The sequence below is a fragment of the Gorilla gorilla genome, chromosome 10 (genome assembly GCF_029281585.2).
Source record: "Gorilla gorilla gorilla isolate KB3781 chromosome 10, NHGRI_mGorGor1-v2.1_pri, whole genome shotgun sequence".
NCBI classification, from domain to species: domain Eukaryota; kingdom Metazoa; phylum Chordata; class Mammalia; order Primates; family Hominidae; genus Gorilla; species Gorilla gorilla.
Genome location: NC_073234.2, coordinates 77,600,106 through 77,621,118, shown reverse-complemented (window position 1 = coordinate 77,621,118; position 21,013 = coordinate 77,600,106). Strand labels below are relative to the sequence as shown.

Genomic DNA, 21,013 nt, shown 5'->3' with positions numbered 1-21,013 from the left:
AGAGGTAAGTAATGCCAAAAGATAACTGACTAGCCACAGAATTAGTTAGAACTGGGTCTAGAATTCAGTCTCTTGAATCCTGCTACAGATTCCCTGTACAACATTTTTGCCTGCATCTATACCTTTTGAAGCAACTGAAGGACTCCTTAGACCACAGGGTCTCCATTTTGGTTGTCATCTTTGGAATATCCTCTAATTTGCTGGTCCCACTCTCAGAGTATGGGGTTCACCTTAGTTAATAAATAATCCAGCACAATAGAATCACTATCTTGTTTGAGCCGAAAAGGAATTTTTAGAAACACAACCTAATGTGGCCATTTCTGCAGCCTTGTCACATTATTAACTAGAGATTTGTCATTAACTAAAATACCTTTTTTGAACAAATATTTAAGCAAGATCTCGCTGGTGAAAATGATTATTGGTTAGTGTTTATTGATGGATGGATATATGGATGGTAATTTGGGATCATGTTTAAAATTACCTTTCTGACAGTTTGTTCTCCTCCACTAGTCTTCCCACACATTGAACAGTTATTTGTAAAATATTTAATAAATATCTACTATGTGCAAGAAACTGAGCTAGGCAGTAGAGATGCAATAGTGAACAAGAAAACCAAAATCCCACATCTATGAAGCCTTGATTATAGTAGGGATGATGGCGGTGAAAAAAGTAAAAGAAACAAATACACAAAGATAATTACATATTTATTCAGTCACTAATCCTAACAGCACCTCTGAATTGTCTTTCAGATCTGTTTTCTTGTTTTCCGGGTCGCATTACACATTCCTAGGGTTCTTACGATTCTTACAGTTCTCATCATTTCTCACTTTAAAAGCCTACCTTCAATTTCTCCTTTATTTAATCTTCCACAGTAAACCTCTGAGCTATTTCTGAGATTTTGGTTGGTGAGTGTGGGGGGCAGCGAGGACTGAGAGAGGGAGAAGGGGAGGAGAGGGAGGGTGAAAGAGAAGGCAATGTGTGTGTGGTGGTGGGGGCGGCAGAGAGAGGGAGAGAGAAAAGCAATATGCGAATGGTAGATCTGTTTTCAGCAATGACACCAAATTACAAAGCATGATATAGGGAAAGTTTTATTGGCTATATTGTTAATTGGTTATTATTTGTATATAAAGCATTCTTGTTATGGTGGTTTTTAGCTAGATAATTTATACTTTATAACATTCTTTCAGATAAAAGTTTTAGTATTTTAAGGAATAAATTGCAATGAATTCTGGAGCTTTTATTAAATCTGTGCATTCTAAACTTCGGTCTTTTATAGATTAGATTATTAAAATGCATTTTGGTTTAGTATTATAATTTGTTTTAGTGTCTAAATTTTTCAAGATCCACTTGCAAAGAGTGACATCGAAATTTAAAGCTGAGAAAGACCCTAGAGATTATCAGCAACAACATAACCATCATGCTAATGAGGAAATAAGACCTAGCTTGGCCAAATAAATTGTTCAAGATCCCATATTTAGCTAAAACCAAACTTACACTGGAACTGCATCTCCTGTCTCAATCTAGTGAGGGGAAGTAGGAGATAAAGGAACTGAAAGAGGAGCTACAAGGTGGAAAAAAGGGAGCTAAATGAAAAATAAACCTAATTTCACAGTCCCAGTGATTGGTTTTTATTAGACCATCATAGAACAGACTGTAGAGTACTGTACTATTAATAAGAATACAGTAAACAGTAAAATAAATGTAATCCAAAATGTGTGGTTAATCTATGTGAGCGACTAAAAACACATCTCAAAATATCGTTGATCCTGATTATTTGTGGATTCTGTATTTGCAAATTTGCCTATTGGCTGAAATTTACTCGTACTCAATTTTAATAATGCCACTTTCCTGGTCATTTGCAGACGTGCACAAAGCAGGTAACAATTTTGTTGGTAATTTTTTGTTTAAAAAGCTCCCAAGCATAATGCTTAAGTGCTGTCTAGTGTTTATGAGGCAAGAGGGCTGTGGTGTGACTTACGCAGAAGACTATGTATTAGATAAGCTTTGCTCAGGCATGAGATATCCTGCTGTTGGCTGTGAATTCAATGTTAATGAATCAGTAATAAATATTAAACAAGGTATTTTTAAACAAAAATACACACAAAACAAAGTTATATATTGATTAGCTGATGAAAAAGTTGTGACCGGAGGCTCACAAGAATCTAACCATACTTCCTTTAAGAGCAATTGTTCAGCATTCACTAATTCAGTGTTCATGGCAACTTTATAGACCATAACACATATAAATAATGAGCAGTGACTGTATTATTCCTATATCTTGATGGATTTTCACTGCACTGATGCTGAAATTTAGCCAACATTTGGGAGAAAAGGACACACATTATCAAAACAATATGTTTTCTGGGTAGATTCTAAAACTAACTTGGTATAGGGTTAGTAATTCATTCTATATGTTTTCTAGTTTTGAATATTTCCAAATCCTGATCACTATTAATTTCTTTTTTTTTCACTGAATATATGAAATTTCCTTTAAACCACTCATTTAAGTTGAAAATGTGTGACATTTATTAAGTTTCAACAAAATACTTCTGTCATAAATTTTTAAAAGCTAGGGGGCATGTTATTCGCAGGTTAAATAATTCATAATACACATAAGAGGCTACTTCCTATATTTTAAAAACTTTTAAGAAACCCTGTCTTAATGCTTTTTATGTGTCTACCTCAAGATACTACATAGTCTCTAAGATGTTATGAATCCAACACAAATCAATTATATTATCCCATTTATGAAGAACAAGTAAATACCTATCAATTACTCAGTTAAATATTTTATATTTTATGTAAATGTTCTATTGTTGAAACATTCAATGGCTTCAAGAAATTAATGTATTAAGTAGATTCTTAAGATTATTTAATCTGAATTTCATTACATGTCCCTATTTATTTATTCAATCAACATCTGCTAAGTAGAATATGCAGTTTGTGGTAACTAGGGATTAAAAGATGAATTCACATACATGGATGCTCTCTAGGAGCTCTGAATCTGGTGGGGCAAACAGACAGATAATTATAATGTACTACTGTTAATTCAATAATACAGACTTGTATAGGATACTATGGAAGTACAGAAGAGAGGCTCCTAACACAGCCAGAAGTCACTAAAGGCCCTGTGAAAGCAGGAGTGGCAGGTATAGGGCCTGAATAGGTAAGGAGCAGAGACAGAGACATAAGAAAAGGAACAGGGGCAAGAAAAAAACATCATGTGAGGGAGACACTACCAGCAGCTAGGAATGGCAAAAAATATGAAGAAAGCAGTGGTGAGAGGTCTGCCTGAATCAGTCTATGCATCAGGGTAAGAAACTAGAGATTTCCCCTGTAGGCTCTGGGGAATCACGGAGGGATTAAATTAGGGTCAGTGGAATACTCTGGTGGATACAGAAAGAGATTGGAGAGGCCCAGCGTAGAGACCAAGTGGGAAGTTAATATAAGGGAACAGATTACGAGGGCTAGATCAGCAGAAGAGTAATGGATGAGGAGAAAAAAAAAAGAAAAGAAATATTTAAGAAAAAAAATGCAGTACTCATAGATGAAAGAATGATAAAATCAAAGATAATGTTTACTTGATGTCACTCTACTTATAATGGCATCAAACAACTAAAAATTCAGAGTAGAAGTGATAATGTTCATGCAAAAATGATGGCTACGGTTTTGGATATGACGTGGCTGAGGTGGCTGAATGATGTTGCATTGCAGTTATTTTTCCAGCAGATGGACACTCCAGTCCGAAGCTGAGGGAGGAGATCTTCAGAGGCCACGCTATGGGAAGCCAGAAGCTAATGAGAATAAACTAGACAATCTAGAAAAGATCTGAAGGAAAAAGGGGAACAGCTTAACACCATCTGGGTTCCAACAGCAGTTCAACAAAAGGTGGAGGAAAGGAGCCTATCGGCAGATAAAATTAAAGTTAGACAAAAATTAATAAAATCATGAAGAGTATGGTATAACAAAAGCCAAGGGAATTTCAAGATTGAGGGAGTAAACTAATTGTGAAAAACAAAACAAAACAAGAAGCAGAAAGTATTCTAGAGACAAAAATAACATCTCTGGGAATGATTAGAAGCTGAATTTATAATAACACCACTTCCATTAGAACAGAGGGTAGAAATCATATTGCAAAAGGGTGAGGACTGAATGACAGGCAACGAAAAGGAGAAAGCAAATGTAGACTATTCTTCAGAGGAAGTTGATGAGAGGTGAGGAGAGACATTAATAGCAGCTGTAGAAAGATGTAAAGTGAAGCAAAGGCTTTTTTTCAGGTAGCAGGGTTCTGAGCACATTTATTGGCTGAAAGGGGCAAATAGAAATGGAGAGTTTTAAATGTAGGAAAGAAAGAAACTAGCCAAAATTCCGGAGGAGGCTAGAAGACAAAGCAGAGGTGGAGCAATTAGTTTAGAATGAGAGTGGCATCTCATCCTCTGGGCCCTGAGGAATGGAGGTATATAAATGGATGAAGGCAGATGTGCTTTATGGGTAGGGAAAGGGGAAGGTAAGGAAAATCAGGCCTGACAGAAGAAATTTTCTCAATGATAAGGCAAGCTCATATCCAGAAAATTAGAGAGATTGGAATTGAGGAAGAAAACTGGAACAAGGTTCCAGGAAGTTCTCGATGGTTATTGTGAGAAATGAAAGAGCAGGCAAAACCACAGACATTAAAAAGAGTGATAGAAGATTCCAAGACCTTAGGTGAGACCACATGAATTGTAATATTATCAGATCTCCCTTTTCTGTGATTTTTCTCAAAACGTGCCTAGTCACTGTGACTGAGCATCAGAGAAGATGAACTCCAGCATTCAACTGAAGAGAAGCAGACTGGAGGACTTCAGCAAAGACAGGTTATGAGGAAATAAAAATTGCTTTTGATCAACAATAGGCTTTGGGCTTAAAAACAGGGTGAGAGGCCTGGATGGCATCACCAGACTGGGAAAAATACAGGAATCAAAGAACTGGAAGAACTCCATGATCTCAAGGAACAGGTCTTATGAGAGTGAGTTTGTATGAAATCTCAAACAGCACAAACTTATGGTAGGATATTTGTTTAAATTACATACACAAATGTTAAAATGAAAGGCAGCTCTATGGTTTATATCAGCACAATTACAAATAAACTATAATATCTAAAACTTTTTCAAATGTTCCTCAAGAGTTTAGTCCGATGAGTGCTACAGTGTTCAAATACACATCATCCTTAGGGATCAGTTCACCTACAACTGAAATTCAGTCACCTTCAGTGGGGAGCATAGCAGCTGTTTAGAAGCACACAGCAACAATACACAGCAGTTTCTGAGCAAATGAAGAATAAAATATCCAAATGAGATTACAAGAGGGGTTTAGGTAGGCAGAATATAATTACCCAAACTGGAGTAACCAGGATAACAAAGTAACTTTCCACCATTAGCAAGAAGAGACATGGGATCTTCAATGACCGCTAATAGTCTGATTTTTCATTTCATATAAAAGAAAGTCAATTTGTCAGTTTATCCTACTCAATGCAATGGTCTTTAGGAAAAATTAAAAATAAAGGAGTCAATTTATCTTCCAATTAATCTACTAGGAAGACTAAAGAACATCTCATTGAGGAATATAGGCACATAAAAACATTGCTAAAATTGCAATCCCTGCCTCTAACTTCCCAACAGTCACATTGAAGTTGTATCACCTCTAATTTCATCTGATTCAAGACAAAGACAAAGTAGCCATATTCTTTTAGAACAAAAATGAACAGCCATGTGCATTTTTTACATAGTACTCTTCTTCGGCAAAAAGCCACAGAACTTTTTTTAAAAATCTTTTCCAAGGATGAAAGTGACTTTGCCAAGCAAAGTGGCTTCAAAACAGGCCTCAAAAATACTAATAGAAAGACAGATGGTTCTACTAAGAGCTTGGCTGCCAAAGTGGAAAAAAAAAGTAAAAAACAAAACAAAAAAAAGGAGTGATGCTATTGAAGCTGACTGCAAAGTTATCTGATGACTACAAATACTTTTGTCCCATTGCAAGTGCTAACTCTGCCTCCAGGGCTGATATAGCCAAAATACTAACTTCCCCACATCCAATCCCCCTGTATTCCTACCCCTCCTAAATGAAACCTGTCAGTGCCAAGCCCCAGAAAACAGCACAAGCATGCACTTGATTCTGACTGACTGCTCTGCAGAAGCAAAATATTGCATTGAAGAACTCCTATTTAGAAACAGACCCCCAAGGAAAATTGCTTTTCTTTTCAAAACTGCCTGTCACATTTTCTTTTTCTAATTCCCCTCTTCCTCCTCCTCCCTGTCACCAAAGGGCCCCTGGGCCCTATGAGTTTATATGATACAAACTCAATTTGTATAAAGAAGGCAAGAAGCAGCACCACAGAGAGGTGAAGATAGTTTGCAAGGATAGAGAAATAATCCAGTCAAGACACAGTGCAATTTTCTCTCCAAACTACTACTACAATAATACCTCCACTTTATTTCCTTCAGGGCAACTGTCATTTCTTTTTAACCAGATTGCTACTAGATATAATAGAAACTGAAATATTATATGGTCACTGACTCTTTCTTTCAATGGCTCATTTCACTACTGCATTTTTACTTTTGCATGATGTGTTTATTGTTGGCAATATTACTAGGATACAACCACTTTCAAAGGATATAGAGTTAAGACCTCTATTACTTTAACACAATAAAATTTCATTCTTAACGCTATGCAGGTTTATCTTAAAATTTCTTGTTTTATAGTAAACTTTATTTTCAAATCTGAAGCATCATGTTCTTACAAAGCATTAGTTCTTATTAATATACATTAAATTGATATCAAATTTCAAAAAATGATGACATGTATTATAAATACAATACATGCTTAAACAAAACATATTTGTTGACTTCAGGTATAATCTCCATACTAAAAGTTGCTAATCATAGAAACTTAAGGGTTGCAAAAACATGGTGTAAAATAAGAAAATGGTGAAAAGATACAGGAGAAACACAGCTATTTCATTTGCTAAAAACTGTTTTGAGCTGAATAAATGGATTCAAATGGTAATTATTAAAATATCTTAGATAATTCATTATTTAAAATTGGGTTATTATTCTAATATATAGTTATTTCTCAAAGTATTATTTTATACAGCTGGTGCTTGATCAAATCAAAATCTTTATTATACAATTCTACTTGTTTCCTAAAGCGTGCGTGACTATTTGTATTACTTATCGTAGTTCTTGACCACAATACAGCATGGTCATTTGAGTGTGCTTGTCTGTTAATGTGAACAGAATCAAGATTTGCAAATACTGCTAGTACAATCTTACTTTATATCATGCATTACTACATTAATGGTCATTTACAAGAAAATGAATGAGAACATAAAATATAGTGACCAACATGAAATATAACATAGTTTTCAATTGTATTTCTTAGGTATCCATGATTAGAAAACAATAAAATTCCCTATTACTTTCTAATTTGTGATGTTTTGCCCAATGGCTTCTATTAGATTATCAGTGATTTTTTCCCATGTAATATAAAATTAATAAAAATGGCAGTATTCTTATGTTGAATTTCAGTTCAACATAAGTTCTTTGAAAAAAATCTCAAAAATTACCAAATGTCGGGAGAGATGAACTGGGGACACAGGTAATGGGTACAAGGTTTCTTTTGGGAGTGATGAAAATGTTCTGGAATTAGTAGTGATGGTTGCAAACCATTGTGAATATACCAAAAAGCACTGAATTATATACTTTAAAAGGGTAAGTTTTATGGCATCTGAATTATATCTCAATTTAAAAAAAAAACCGTAGCAAGTAAAAAACAACTTACAAAAATATATAACTTCATTAATACCTGAAGCAGGATTGAGTGTACTTTGAAATAGGCATGTTTTGGAATAATGTTTTGCATTTTTATAAAGGGCTGTCACATACACTAGTTTATATATACTTTATCCAGCCTCCTAGAAATCAGTAGGTCAGGTGTTATTTCCAATTTTATGAATGAGGAAAACTGATAAGAAAACAAATAGTTTTGGGGACTTACACATGATCACATAGCCACTAATTCTTTGATTATTCTGAGCAAAGTATAAATCAAAATACAGTAATTTCCTGATATAAAAATGCTGATTCAGATAAAGAGCACAGAAACACTAACAAAATTAATTACTAAATATTTTCTTACTATAAAAAGGAGTTTTTTTCTTTCTTTTTTTTTTTTGAGACGGAGTTTCGCTGTTGTCACCCAGGCTGGAGTGCATCAGCACGATCTCGGCTCTGTGCAACCTCCGTCTCCTGGGTTCAAGCAATTCTCCTTCCTCAGCCTCCAGAGTAGCTGGGATCACAGGCACACACCACCGCTTCTGGCTAAGTTTTGTATTTTTAGTAGAGACGGGGTTTCACCATGTTGGCCAAGCTGATCTCGAACTCTTTACCTCAGATGATCCACCCTCCTTGGCCTCCCAAAGTGCTGGGATTACAGGCATGAGCCACCGCACCCAGCCAAAAAGGAATAATTTTTGAAAGCTAAAATTCTATTATGTCTTAAGAGATTTTTATACCAAGGGTGGCATTTTGGCTGATTTTAATTTTCATCTTTATATTGTGTCTTATTTTGCTTTTTGTTTTCTGCACAAAATATTTTTCAAAATTTCTCTATATATACTACTATATATACTACTATGTAATATATATACTACTATATATTACTTTAACCATCTGAAAATTGAGCAGAAAAATAGGGATGCAATAGAACGACATAATACCTGGCATAAAATAAAAGGATATTTAACATAGTAATTGCCATTTGGTGTTAATTTCTTAATACACCCTATCCTGAAGATCTTAAATTGTTAGTCGGCTTTGCCTATTTTGGTAGAAAACAGAAAAAATTTTTTGATATTTGACCGAAGAAAGATTGATCATAAAATGTAAATGTTTCACTCCAACAGGCTAATTTTCATAAAAAGTATGTGATATTCACATTTACTTCAAAGTCTCTTGAAGTCATTCCCAAATATCTTGACGTTGACTTGTTTCTTGCTGATATTTCCCACATCACTACTATGTATTCTGTGCAATGAGCTTTTGATTATTGTATCTTTAACATTTTTAATATCTTGCCTATGTTGGTTTGCTCTTCCTCAAAAGACTTACAATTTTTTCTGGCCAAGAGACCTTTTATTCTTCTATCTGTCCTCAGAGTGCAGACTGCACAGTGTAGCTGAAAACTTCACCTGACTTAGCCCAGAAATAACTCCAAGCCTACAAGGTCAACTAATTTTCAACAAAGGCACCAAGATCACACAATGTGGAAAGGATAGTCTCTTCAATAAATGGCACTGGGAAAACTGGATAACTACATGCAAAAGATTACAATGTGACCCCAAGCCATACAAAACACACAGAGAAAGTCAACTGAAAATGGATTAAATACTTAAATGTAAGACCTGAAACAATAAAAATCCTAGAGGAAAAAAGCTTCTTGAGACTGGCCTTGGCAATGATTTTTTTAATATCACACCAAAAGCTCAGGCAGCAAAAGCAAAAATAAACAAGTGGACTACTTCAAACTAAAAAGTTCTGCACAGCAAAGGAAATAATCAACAAAATGAAAAGATAGCCTATGTATTGGGAGAAAATATTTGTGAACTATGGGGTTAATGTCCAAACCATATAAGGAACCCAACTACAAAAATCAACAAAGGACCTGAACAGACATTTTCCCAAAGAAAACATAAAAATGGCCAATAGGTATGGTAATACCTATCAATCATCTGGGAAATGCAAATCAAAGCCACAATGAAATACCACTTCATATCTATTAGGATGGCTATTATCAAAAAGACAGGAGATAAATGTTGGCAAGAGTATAGAGAAAAGGGAACCCTGTATGCTATTGGCAGGAATGTAAATTAGCACAGCCATTAATGCAGGGATGGTGAAAATGGGGAGATGTAGGTCAAAGGGGACTAGATTGCAGTTACATAGGATGAACAAATCTAGAGATCTAATGTACAGCATAAGAGCCATAATTAATAAAATTATATACTGAAAATTTGCTTAAAGAGTAGATTCTAGGTGCTCTTAATACAAAAAAAAGTAATTATGTGAGGTGATGGACATGTTAATTTACTTGACTGCAATAATCATTTCACTACATATACGTACATCAAAATATCATGTTGTATACCCTAAATATACACAAATAAAAACAGGCAAATGAATAACTGAATATTTTTTATCCATGAACCCCTAAAAAAAGCTACACTTTATACTCAAGAACAAGTTTTTCCTCAAAACCCAGCTTAAGTGTCGCTGTCTTTATGAAGACTATCCAAACTCTTTAAGCAAAATACATTCATTCATTGAGCGCTCACTTGGTGCCAGGTATTGTTATAGTCTCTAGGGGTGTTGCAACGAATAAGGCAAGTGCTGTGAAACAAGTGAAGCTAGGGCAGAAGAAAAGGAATACTGGGGCAGAGGCTGCAAGTTTCAATGTGGAATCCACGACACAGTGACATTTGAAGACATGGAGGAAGTCAGACAATAAACCTCTGAACTATGTAGTGTAATGAACTATGTAAAGTAATGCCTTGAATTATGGCACTTTTCTCTCCGTTATTTGGGAGAGGAGATGCGGAAAAACCTAAGTTAACAGTGTTCTTACTGTGTTCAACAATGCTTCCCTCTCCTGTGTGTCCTCCATACAACTATACCATTAGGTTGACATTATTTGTGTCTGTCTCCATGGCTAAGCTGCCTGAAGAGTAAGGGCACAGCTAACTCATATTGGTATCCACAATACCTAGCTTAACGCCTCAAACATAATAAATGCTCATTATTTCTTCACTGAAGTGATTATTTAAAAAGATATTCACTATTATAAAAGTCTTATGTTTTAGCTTTAATTCCTTCTTATAGTCGTAACTAGCTTATTACAACATTCATATTATACAATGGATCTTAGGCTTTATTCCATTTTCATGCAGGATTCATGACTTTTCCTCAGAGTAATGCCTTAAACTATGGAAAATAATTGATTCAATTCCCCCCACCCTTTCCATTCTGCTCCTCAGATCCTAGTTTCAGCCTTGACGATGCCCACAGTTAGGTTTTGTGTGTTTCATTAGATGCAGAGAAATAAAAACTTATGTGTCCTTAATGAAATAACCCCAGAACTGCATTTACATGTTCTTTAAGATAAAAAACAAACGTTGATTACTCATATGAAATGAATGTAAGCTTATTAGAAAATCAGAAATAATTAGAAAATAAGTTCAAGTGTGAGACACTGTGTGCCATTAAACACATTTAAACTTTTTGCTACCTCAGTTACCAGGACAATATAAAGTAACATAACTGGAACATATAGCAATGCATGAAATATGGAGCTTTAGCTGCAGACGTGATCCGTATATGTGGAAACAACCCCACAAAACTAAAGCAAAACAAAACCTTTTTATTAAAAATTCAAATCAATAGCTGCATCCTTAAACTCTGTGCATTATTCTTATTTTGTTACAGAAGGTAAATGTGATTATCCTGCTTATATTTCTTTTGTTCAAATTTCCCAGTGAGTAATTTCTATTTTTTAGCTAGCAGGTGCTAGATTGGTGTGAATGGCTAGGGACTGGATATTTATTTGTTTGTAGCATGCAGAGTATACTGAGTCAGTAATGAAAAATGTTACATTAGTGGTAAGAAGCGTTCCCGCAAACAAAAACAAAGATAACATTTCAATACAGCTCCCCCAATTCAACTATATTAGGGCCAAGTTAATGACTAGTTCCATTCCTTAGGACGTGAAAAATCATGCTCTTTGAGTAATAATGGATGCTGTCTCACAGTATCTGGTGGAACACAGCACTGAGATGCTTGTCTAACTATACCATAGCTAAGGACACACTAGCAGTTTGCCACTCACTAGAACACTTGTCACTGAAAATAAAACATGTGTGAAATTACCAAAAAGGCCATGGTAGATGTTTCTTGAGCTGAAAATGTGAAATATTTTTGTAATTGGACAACCCATTGAACATAGTGTCATTTATGTAATCATGAGTTTTTTAATCTTCTAGTCAAGAAGAAATATTATACAATCTACCATTGTAAATATACCCAATAATAAAGAATAGCACATTACTTGCAAAAATCTGAGCAAAGTATGGCTAATTTTACTACTTTGCTAAATTTACTTTATACTTTCCAGCACAAAGCACTGTAACCTGCCTACACATAATGACAATATTTAAATAAAGATGAATTATGTAATACCATGGGTACCTTACTAAATCTATAGACTGCTTTCTTGATTAGAAATAATTTTTCTTTGTCATCAAAATTGTGGCAATTCTAATTTTATATAGACATTTTATGGGATGAAAAGAGAACATAGACGGACAACATGAATTCTTTCCATCCACTTGCCCTCTACCAAAAGCACTTTGATGGGCAGTTGTTAATGTTAATACCTATTCTGTTTCCCTCAGCTTCTTTTATAATGCATTTTTTCTATGTTGACCTTTGCACAATTCTATCTTTACTCTTTGAAACTCACAAAAACCCTATAAGATAAATATTTTCATCACCCCTATTTTACAGATAAAGAAACGGGCAAGGCTAAAGTCAAACAGATAGCAAATAAAAGAGCTGGAATTCAAATGCAGGCCAGCCTACCTACAAACTAGGCTTTTAATCACTATACTTTGACTCAAGCAAAGGATAAAATACTTATAAATAAATCTTACATATCAAAATAAATTATAATTATAAATTAATCCTAAATATCAAAATAAATTATAACTTGTATAAAAAATTTTAAATGACAAAAACCTTGACACAGCATGAAAATAATTATTTCAGCATGTAAATTCTTCTAAAGTATGGCTAATGATTACAACAAAACTATTAAACATTAGATATCCTAGGAATCTTTTCTGCTATAATACAAGTAGATCCTGAATGCATAATAACCAATATACTTTTTTTATGCAGAGCCTCCAAGAAAGTTGGAGGTAGGAGAAAGAGAAATCTAGTAAATCGAAAGTAGTTTGGAAGAATAGGGTAAATGTAGATAGTACCTAGAACCTAAGATGATGCCTTGGGTCCCTCCAAACCTCAGTCTCTCACACTAACCCAGGACAATCAAAGGGGATATTCCTTTGGTGAAAGATTAGTTTAAAAAGAAAATCTGGCAATTAAGGTGAGGATACCAGGACATTTCTACAATGCCTTTGGTGGAATACCACTGATGCTGCTGCTGCTGCTGCTGCTGATGATGATGATTCTTTGACAAATATTTATTAATTGCCTATGATGTATCAGATATAGTTCTAACTACTTGAAATACTATAGTGAATAAAGCAATAAAAGCCTTGATTTCATGAAGGCTACCTTCCATTGCAATAAAATGCTAATAAAAATAATGTACTACTATAACTCAATCACACAGACTTTACCTAACTTAGGTCTGGAGTTCAAACCAAAACTTCCTAAATGGTCAGTAAAAACTCAATCTCCAAAATTAGAAATAAGTGTTTCCTAGTTTGTACTGCCTACTAGAAACTTGTAGAATAACCCAGTTCAGTATTTAAGCAGCATCAATTTAGATACTCCGATTCCCACAGATGAAGTTCAGCCAAACATTAATACATAATTTAAATTTAACAAATATTTAATACATGAGGAATGATTCAGCTTGTGTAAAGCAAAATAAGGAAAACAGCAGATTTAGATACCCAAAGATATCGAGGTAGTGGATAATCAGATAAAAAATAAAATAATATGCTTAAAATATTTGCTTACAAAAAAGGTTGCAATAAAAATTAGTAAAAAGTAAAAAAAAAACTTGAAAGAAGTTCAGGAAGATTTGAAAAATAATTGAAAAGAACTTTGAGAAATGAAAAATATAATAACAGGCCGGGCATGGTGGCTCATGCCTGTAATCCCATCACTTTGGGAGGCTGAGGTGGGCAGATCACTTGAGCTCAGGAGTTCAAGAGCAGCCTGGGCAACACAGCGACAACCTGTCTCTACTAAAAATACAAAAATTAGCCAGGTGTGGTGGCATATGTCTGTAATCCCAGCTACTTGGGAGGCTGAGGCATGAGAATACCTTGAACCCAGGAGGTGGAGGCTGCAGTAAGCTGAGATCATGCCACTGCACTTCAGCCTGGGTGACAGAGTGAGACCTTGTCTCAAAAAAAAAAAAAAAAAGAAAAAAAAAGAAAAGAAAAATATAATAACAGAAATTTAAAACTCATCAAATAGACAGCAAGTTAGACGTAAGTGATGAGAAATGTCACTAACCATAAAAGAAATCCAAAGAAATGAACTAGATTTCAGTCCACAGAGACAGAAAGATGGAAAATATAAAAGAGAGGTTAAGTGTCATAGAGTCTAAAATAAGATGGTTTAACAAATGCTTGGTCAAAAATTTTAGGAGAAAAAAAATTTTTTTAAATGGAGGAAGGCAATATTCTAAAAATTAATGACTGATAACTTTTCTGAATTTGAAAGATATAGGCCCATAAATACAATGGGTAAAATTTACACAAGCAGGACAAATGAGAGGAAAAGGTCAGTTAATACTCTGTTATAAAACTAAAGACTATGAAAGGCAAAGATAAACCTTAAAAGTAGTCAGCTAGAAGTCATCAACCTAGGTATGATAATTAGTTTAACAATAAATATCACAACAGTAGTATTAGACGTCAATGGAAAAAAATAAAATAAACTGACAAAAATGTTTCCAGTAAACACTTTGAAGAATAAATCCAAAAGAAAGCCAGTTATTTTCCATAAAAAATAGTCTATCACAAATTCCTTCACTAAAGAAATTTCTAAAGGATGTGTTTCAGAAACAAGAATAGGGAACCTAGAAGAAATAGGTAAGATGCAAATAGAATAGTGAGTGAAAAAACTGGTGAACATGTGACTAAATACAAATATACTTTGTATTAGCTAGTGTCTAATATTTGAAGGAAAAATGAGCTCAATTCAACAATATTAGCATGTAAAACAAGAGAGGAGTAGCCATAGCTAGGAAGTGCTATGGTTATTTTAAAACTCAGGAGGAATAATACAGTATTCATTAATTTTAGACTCTCTGAGCATAAGTAGAAATGTTAAATTTTCAAAGATAACCCATAAAAAATAGAAAGATAGTGGATAATACCCAAACTGATAAATAGAAAATATAAAGAATGCTAAAAATTAATACATAAAAAGAAAATCGACACAAAAGGTGATACACACAGAAAGTATGAATTAAATGACAGACCTAGGTTTAATTACAATAAATATAAGTGGAGTAAGCTCATCAGTTAAAAAACAGAGACCAAGAGATTGAATATTTTTAAAAATCCAGCTATAGTTTACAAGAGATATACTTAAATCATAATAACAAAAAAAGTTGAAAAAGATTAAAAAACATCTATCAGGCAAATATTAACCAAAAAAGTAAACAAGTCTAAAGTATGTATATTAGAATTAGACAAAATAGACTTTAATACACAAAGCATAATTGTGGATACAGAGCTTCTATTATAAGTTATAACTTAAGAATTATTATGTCTTTCTGTTAATTCAAACTTTAGTGTTATAGAAATAATATAAAGTTATTACTGCTTCAGCACTTTTCAAAAGAATCCAAATATGCATAACAAAGGCAAAAATTATAATTGTATATTTTAATGTATTTTAAAACATTTACATGAACATGAAATAGTTTATAATGAACTAACACTAAAGTTTCAATTAACAGGAAGACATAATAATTCTTGTTATATCCAACCAATAAAATAGCCTCACAATTTATGATGAAAAATTTAGAGAACTACAAGGAGAACATTTTAGCACAACTTTCTTAATTACTGATAGCTCAAGAAAAAAAAATTTAGGTGATATAGGCAATTTCTACAACATAATTAGCAAGCTTACTCTAATGGATATATGTAGAATTCTGCATCCAATAATTACAGAATACAAATTCTTTTCAAAACCCACAGAACATTTATAAAAATTGTTCACACACTAAGCCATAAAGCAAGATTGAACAGATTTCAGAGATCTAGTGCTGTACAAAAACATGATGATAGTATTTAGTTTTAGATGAAAAGGGAAATCTTCATATTTTAAAATGAACCAAAATGAACAATTTCATTTTCTGAATAAGTAGTTTTGCCTTTAACTTTAGGTTTATGAGGTATATTTTAGAAAAGGCTGAAACATTTACTTGTGAATTAAGTTTCCATTAAAAATACAATTTGATTATTGAAATATGATCCTTTGTTTCTAAATATGCTTTACCATTGACAAGTGGGATCATTAAAATTGCTGTGTTTGTTCTAATTAATGTGTGGGTGGTTGGCAGGAATTAGAGGTTATTTAATATCATGTAGTGGTTAGCAATTCAAAACCTGTACAGTTTGAAGATTGCACTATTGGGAAAAACAATCAAGAATAAATTTGAAGCCACTATGTTTTTTAAAAAAATTAACATCACACACAAAGCTTTTAAATTCTCAACATAAATCTTAAGCTCTTTGTATAATATCTTCTTCATTGAAATAACAAAGAAAGGAATTCAAAATATCACGTTTGAAAAAATACATACATGTATAAAAATGTTTTTCAAAAATTGAAAATAAAACTTAGCAATGAAATTGATATTAGCAGGAAATAAGATGAAAGCTGACTCCATCTTGTAAAATAAAGAAAAAGCTACTTAAGTAGTTGAATATAATTTTGATAAAACCAACATCTCTAATGTTTTCAGTTCCCATTTGTTACCTGACTTCTTGAGCACTTTTGAAAGGAATGTAAATATGTATAATAAAGGCAAAAATTATTGCATATTTTAATGTATATTAAAACCACACTTATATCAACACAAAATAGTTTGTAATGACTAGCTTTTTTACAATTCTTGTGATAGCATTTACACAAATTTATAAAGGGAGTAAGATCTCCAATGTGATATGCAAGTAATTAATGTCATAAGCAAGTAACTAAGCCCTAATGATGGTGTAAATCTGAGTGTTAAACATATTTCTAAATCCAGAAGAAGGAAATACATAATAGAGATTTCTTAGCTTTTTAGTTATTCTGCTTGTGTCTGATCATCCACACTGCCAGTGGGATTATTCTTCAGTACATTCCATTTTATATTTTTTAAAAAATGAAATGGAATGCATCAGAATTTCAAAAAGAAAACTGGTGAAAACTTCGGTTCATGTCCTTGAATTAATGCTATCTCATAGTTCATAACTGATCTGGAAAAATGTCAGTGTATCACTCATTCTTACTGGATCATTCATCTTTTAAAACTACTGTTTTTCATTTATTAATCTAAAACATGATGAATATTTCATACATAGCTACTACTCCTAAAGTTCACATGTGGTTCTCAATACCACACATGAATTTAGGAAGACCTGATCCTCATCACAGGAAACCTTTAGTCTGTAAATGGTTCACCTGGAAAGATTTAACAGGAGAAAAAACTCAACGTTTCAATTTACACATTGATCAGCAATAGAAAGCTATTTCAAAATGTGAGGAAATAATAGTATTTTAATTTTATTAGCAAATAGTGTTTACTTGACATTTTGTATGCATCTGCTGACAGTTTTCTTATTAAATCATCCTCTGCACTAACCCTAACACCCCATTGGTTGATAAAATCTTTTCACCACATAATTTTGAGTAGAATGGAAAAAAATAAAGAAAGAAAAAGTTTTCAGACAAGCCCATAGAGTTAAAAATATTGAAGTTAACAAAGGAAGTTAGAAAAGATGAGACTGGGGATGGGAGAAAGGGGAAAGACAGATGTCTAGAGACACAAATACATGATTGAGACTATGAGTAGGGTACAGAAGGGAAAAACCTAAAGATAATGCATTTTAGCATCTTCTTCATTTCAGTATCACATTAAATATACAATAAAGATTTCCAGGTTTATCTCTTTTAACTAGAAATGTGCTCTACTCTTAGTTCCATTTCTAAGCCACTATAGGTATTAAACAGCAATTTACATGTGATTTGCATATTTTTTTGTACTTGTGGTTTTGGTAAGTCTTCCAAACCTAATGACGGTTCCTTTGGCCAGCAACATAAATGCTATAATCACACAATTATTGTGCTGGGAACAGTTTAATTCAGCATTTTGTTCTCAACCACAGAACAATTTCTCAACAATTTTGGTTAACCAGACTAGCTAGCTGCCTGGAGAGAAAGAGAAATATTCACAAGATCTATTGTCTTACATAAAGGCAGCTACTAGATCTGCTGGAACTTCCTAGTATTGCTTTGCTCACTTCACTTTAGGATCTCTCACATATCTGTCCTACAAAAAAATGACAAACTGCAGGTTTTCCTTTAAGGACTTGCTATTTGTTCAGTTCTTTTAATTACACATTTGCATACTTTTTAAAGAACATGAGGTTTTGGTGTGTCTGGAAATATAGGCCTATAGAAAAATGTACTTTAAAAACATTTAATAAATGATCCTGATATGAAGAACTGCAAATTAAAAAGTGTAAGTTCAAAACTCTTCCTTACAGCTATCCTGTAGTGCTTAAAGTGATGGTAAAGGCTTCCCAACTGCGGGTGATCTCATCTGTCATTTAAATTACATGACTTCCTAACTGTGCAACTGGCTTAATGTCAACCTTCATTCTATATTTTTAATTTTGAAAATAGAAATGAAAGCATTTGCCATAAGCATGGCTGCTAAATGTTCTTTTTGCATTGTTATTTTAATATTAATTTATCAGAATGGAAAAGTATGGGCTGAGCATATTGCTATAAAAATACTTAGAGATGCAGTATCAAATAATTTATGTACTTGTGTAAAATGTATATTGAAATTATCATCTTCCTTGACTATTTCTCATAGTAAAGACAACCATTAACTTAGCATCATGTCACACTTCATAGGTCTTGAAGCTACTCAAACAAAGTTGTCTATAGTGAACTGAGTCAGTGAGTAGTCAAAGGTTGTAGTGACAGAAAATAGGCAACCCTAAAAGAAGGCCTTCTTTTCTCTCCTGCTGTTTTTTTCTTCTACTCCCTTTCTTTGTTTTCTTCTCCTGTTTCTTCTTTCTATTCCCCTGCTTTAACTTTAGAAGACAGAGAAAAGGGTAGAGAAATTATAATCTCACGGTTAGAGAAATCCTAAGTATAGTAAACAGCAAAGTTCTGGTTTTTCCACGTAAAGATACTCTCTGAAAACCAGAAAAGAGCTCAAACATAAAGATAACCCCTTAAATCAACAGGTGAAGACAAAATAGGACCTGAGAATTCTGGCAACTTAAAATTTTAATTGTGTGTCTCTACACATTTGAATAAGCAAGTAAAAATAATGTAGTGAAATACATTATCCAAAGGTTCTAAATGCCCAGATTATTCACTTCTTAAAGTATGTTAGTCTAGTAAGAACCTTACATGGATTGGTTTCTCATATTTTTCTAGCTCTAAAAATCCTTTTTGTCCCCCCCAAAAATCTAATACAGAACCCTAATTATGAAAGCTTAGCACGGGAAGCTCAGGTCATCCACAATGACCTGGTTCTCCCTCTCAATACCATGATCCCATCCCAGCAGCCCCCTGGAGGAACTCCAGGGACCCCATGAGGTATTATCAAAATAATTTGAAACTACTGATTTACCATATGACTTCATTATAATTATTCAATACCAACATCTGATATAGTTGATAAAGTAGGAGATATTGTGTCTAATTAACACAATCAAGTATTCACTTATTATGGTGTCATATAGACTATCAGCTGCAGTAATGCACGAGCCTATTCCAACTTAGAGTCTTCATGTCTTCTAAATAAAAATTCAATAAAACACAACAATCTTCCATACAACAGGCACAGAATTAATTTCGCTTTAAGCATGAAATTCTTTTACCATATTGTATAAGTCCCTGGTATAATTTCTAATTCTTTAATCCAGGTAATGAAGTGAGCTATAATTAGAGAGCAAACATTTGTAGAACAGAGCAGTCTATAAAAAGAGAATGCTGAAATAGTATCAGGTTCTTTTGAATGAATATAACTCAACTTACTGCAAAATTTATGCTAAAGAATGAGCCAGATATTAAATTCAGAATGAAAAAAAATTGTCTATATCCTTGCCACTTCCTGGTTAATTTGGCTGAGGGCCAATTTTCCAATGTTATGACCATCCTGTAGCCCCAGTAAGTGTTTTATTTATTTATTTTTGTATTGCATAAAAATATCAGCTTAAGAAGGGAAATGTGAAATGGATGACATATTTTAGAACAGCTTCTCCCAGAATACAAAAATATTCCCCAACTAAAAACTGAAACAAATAGTAGAACTACCAAGCAATGCCAATTGGCGACTCTCTAATGCCATTCAAACTTCACAAATACTGGGCTCTCAAACTGATTTTAATTATTCAAAAGAAAACTAGGAAATGGTTCAAATATCAATTGCTTTCACAGAAATACAAATTCTCTTTTAAGAAAAGCATATGACATATCCTTTCTATATCCTATTACATCGCAGTAATTACCTGTTCAGTTGTTTCTGAACAGGGCCATAGCAAAAAAGGAAATTCTTTTTCCTTTTTTGGAAATTCTCATAGCAATCATCAAGACTATGCCTCTTGAAAGTTATTGATATAGGATGTAAAATATGTGAAAATAGATATATTTTCCATTGAAAACTGGAGGAGACAACAACAGTAAATAAAACATGGTTCACTACGTCCAGGTACGTTTCCAATAGAACAAATTCCAGGGATAATTTAAAAAAGGTTTCTGTTGACAGGCAGTCTTTATTTAAGAAAAACAGCCTCTGGTGTGGTGTAGTGTCAAGTTATACATGGATTATTGTAAACTCAGTTTGCTACTAAAGATTTATTTTACTATTTGGCATAGGGTTTATGTTAAGAGATTCTGTATATTTTGTACTGAGATTCAATGATACAGCATTATGCCATCTAAATGGTTTCCTACGTATTATAAATATGCACTAGTCACAGTAA

At 33.4% G+C, this 21,013-nt stretch overlaps 1 protein-coding gene across 6 annotated transcripts in view; it reads right to left on the bottom strand.

Moving 5' to 3' along the window:
• Positions 1 to 21,013, bottom strand: part of SOX5 (SRY-box transcription factor 5) — a 1,026,842-nt gene that overhangs the window by 131,686 nt on the left and 874,143 nt on the right. The gene's annotated exons all lie outside the window — the stretch shown is intronic.